This window comes from Myotis davidii, unplaced genomic scaffold (genome assembly GCF_000327345.1).
Source record: "Myotis davidii unplaced genomic scaffold, ASM32734v1 scaffold162, whole genome shotgun sequence".
In the NCBI taxonomy this organism is placed as follows: Eukaryota; Metazoa; Chordata; class Mammalia; order Chiroptera; family Vespertilionidae; genus Myotis; species Myotis davidii.
In genome coordinates this window covers 4,172,857-4,175,966 of record NW_006300036.1, presented here as the reverse complement: position 1 = coordinate 4,175,966, position 3,110 = coordinate 4,172,857, and positions in this window count along the sequence as shown.

Below are 3,110 nucleotides of genomic sequence, written 5' to 3'. Positions count from 1 at the left end.
GCGTGTTTTTTTTTTCTTTTTTAATCCTCACCCGAGGATATTTTCCCATTGATTTTCAGAGAGAGTGGAGGAGAGAGGGAAAGACAGAGAGAAACATCAATGTGAAAAAAATACATTGATTGGTTGCCTCCTGCAGGCCCCCGACCAGGGCCCAGGCCAGGGAGGGGCCTGCAACTGAAGTATGTGCCCTTGACCAGAACGTGTTTTTTTTGTTTTCGTGGCAGACCTTTCCAAACCCACTCCCTGTAGCAGAAGATTCTTACCTCCAGCTCCTCTCATCCACCGAACTTGAGGACGCTTTCTTGCAGAACTTGAGCTATATGTTCGTTTTTGAAACGTCCCCGGCGTGTCAGGTTACCTCTGGTGCCCGTGTAACCAACCTCGCACCAAGCGTGCATTTCATGCCGGTTAGGCTCAGTGCGCGGAGGTCTGACCTTGGGGGTACCTCCAGGCCGCACACCTCCTGGGGAGCCTTTTGTATGTGTTGGTGTGCGACAACCTGACATTCAAATGCTATTCCAAGTTCCTCCAGATTTTTTAAAACCCCAAGTGGATTGGCTTCTTTCTGGTACAGATCATTTTACGTGTGAAACGCGCCTTGTAATTAAAAGAAGAAACGAGAGTAGAATAGGAATCATTCACTTTGTCCAAAGCAGCAGCCATTTTCCAAGATGATTTGATTCTGAATTCATCAGGGTAGTCTTTACTGCTCCCCGCAATGTCCTGTGGATAAGATGGTCTCCCATTTGCCCGTTTCCTTCAGTAGAAATGTCAGGAACCTAACGTAGTTGTGTTCACCTCAGGAGGGAGGGGAAATTCCCATTAGTGTTGGTGTGGGATTCCCCTCCCTGTCCTGTAAGTGCGGTGGACTCCATCGCTGTTTGGAATTCGTTTCTCTAATCTCCAGATTCTTAACCTTATCCAGTGGTATTTGTGGACAGTCAGGTGTGCCTTTATTATACAATGGAGTGGCCCAGGAAAGAAAAAAAAATGCTGGTTGCAAGTTGTAAATGTTAAGTACGGGTCCTTAAGCCCCAGGCTCCAAGGAAAATGAGATGAAGTCCTCAGACTAAAGGACTCCGAGGGCTTTATTAGGAAGACCTTGGCCCCTTCAATAACTCCCCAGCATGATGCCTGCATCCTATACTTAATTCTTTAGGAGGCTTCTGGTCAGAACATTAAAGCCACCACAAGTGACTCGGGTTTAGAGTTCTCAATTTGTCTGATGGTAGGGCGAGGCAGAAGGAGGGTGCCATTCAAACCTTGAGACATTAAATGAGCTTTTAGATGCACAATGTGGTCGGTTTGATTTCATTTTGTGCATCTTTTTTTATCCATGCCTGTGCTAGATGCTTTCTACCAGTGATATTTTTAAGCTAGCGCAAGTTTACTGTTTAAACCTTTGTTTGAATAGTTGATAGAAATTGTCACAAGTGCTTGAGAAATTCTCCCCTATGTAAGGTGACCATACACTTGAATTCTCCCCTATGTAAGGTGACCAGCCAACCCAGGACACCTTTGGGGCACTAGTAATTATGCCAGGATTATAGGATTTCAGCCTCCTGGATGGTGATCATTACAGCGCCATAGGGCAGCTTGTGAGGTTTTTCGAACTTTTGTCTCTTTTCCCCACTCCTTGGAATTCTCACTGATCAGTTCACACTGGTGGTCATTTGGCTGGATTTTGGGGCATTGAGTTGTTTAAATGTCATCTCCTCAGAGACACCTTCCTGTAGATCACAGTCTAACAAACCATTCTTTCTTTAGAGCACCTTATCTGTCTTTTTCTCTGAACTATCAGCTCCATAACAGCAGGGACCTGGCTGCTTTTACGGATTCTCAATGTCTAGAAGTATATTTGGCACATAGTGGTGCTTGAGAAGTTTGTGAAAGGGAGTTAAGTTGGAGCTTACTACACCTTAGGCAGAAAATTAACAGATACTTGACTGTATTTTTGCTGCTAGTCAGTGTGAATGAAATCAAGTTATAAGACTGTGAAAAATGGTAACACTTTAGCTCTATACCTACCTTTTTTTTTTTTGGAGGGAGCAGAGTGGCCATTTATCATAGTAGTTGGTACCAGGTATTTTAAAACTACTACTTTACACAGTTGCTAAATAAACCTATGGAACTCATTACCCTGGACTGTTGTATAAGCCAAACATACACATAGATTCTGAGAGTGGAGTTTAGATTCAGATTCAGCTCAAGATGATGGATCGTTTTATCAGGTTAATGTACTTTTATCAGGTACAGCAATAATCTTCAGGCTTTCTTGGTATAGAGAGCATCTGTGATGCTCTTTACTCCTTTTCAAAGGCCAAATACCCCAGCTGGACTGACTACTGCACTCACCTTCTTTGAGGATAGTTAAAACTGAGAGTAAATGATTATTTTTCCCATCTTCCTAAACCTCAGTTAAAGACTTAGGATATTTTATTCATTTGGGGCATCTTTTAGTGATCCATATTCTACACTTGAACCCATTCAGTTCATTGTTTTTGTCTCCTGCATCACCTTACCAAATATACAAACTAGCGGCCTGGTGCACGAAATTCATGCACGTGGGCATGGGGGCGGGGGGCGAGAGTCCCTCAGCCTGGCCTGCACCCTCTCCAATCCAGGACCCCTCTGGGGATGTCTGACTAAACTAGCAGTTGGACATCCCTCTCGCAATCTGGGGCTGCTGGCTCCTAACAGCTCACCTGCCTGCCTGATTGTCCCTAACCACTTACCTGCCTGCCTGATCTCCCCTTACTGCCTCTGCTTGCTGGCTTGATCACCCCCTAACTGCTCCCCTGTCGGCCTGGTCACCCCAGTCGCCCCCTAACTACCCCCCTGCTGGCCTGGTTGCCCCCTAACTGCCCCCCTGCTGGCCTAGTCACCCCCTAACTGTCTGGAAGGAAGTCGGATGTTCGGAAGATGTCCAGTGGACCCTGTCTAATTAGCATATTATCCTTTTATTAGTATAATGTTTAAATGATACAGCTTATAAACAAAGTAAAGTGTAAAGCCATAGAACAGGGGTCCTCAAACTTTTTAAACAGGGGGCCAGTTCACTGTCCCTCAGACTGTTGGAGGGCTGGACTATAGTTTAAAAAAAAAAAATA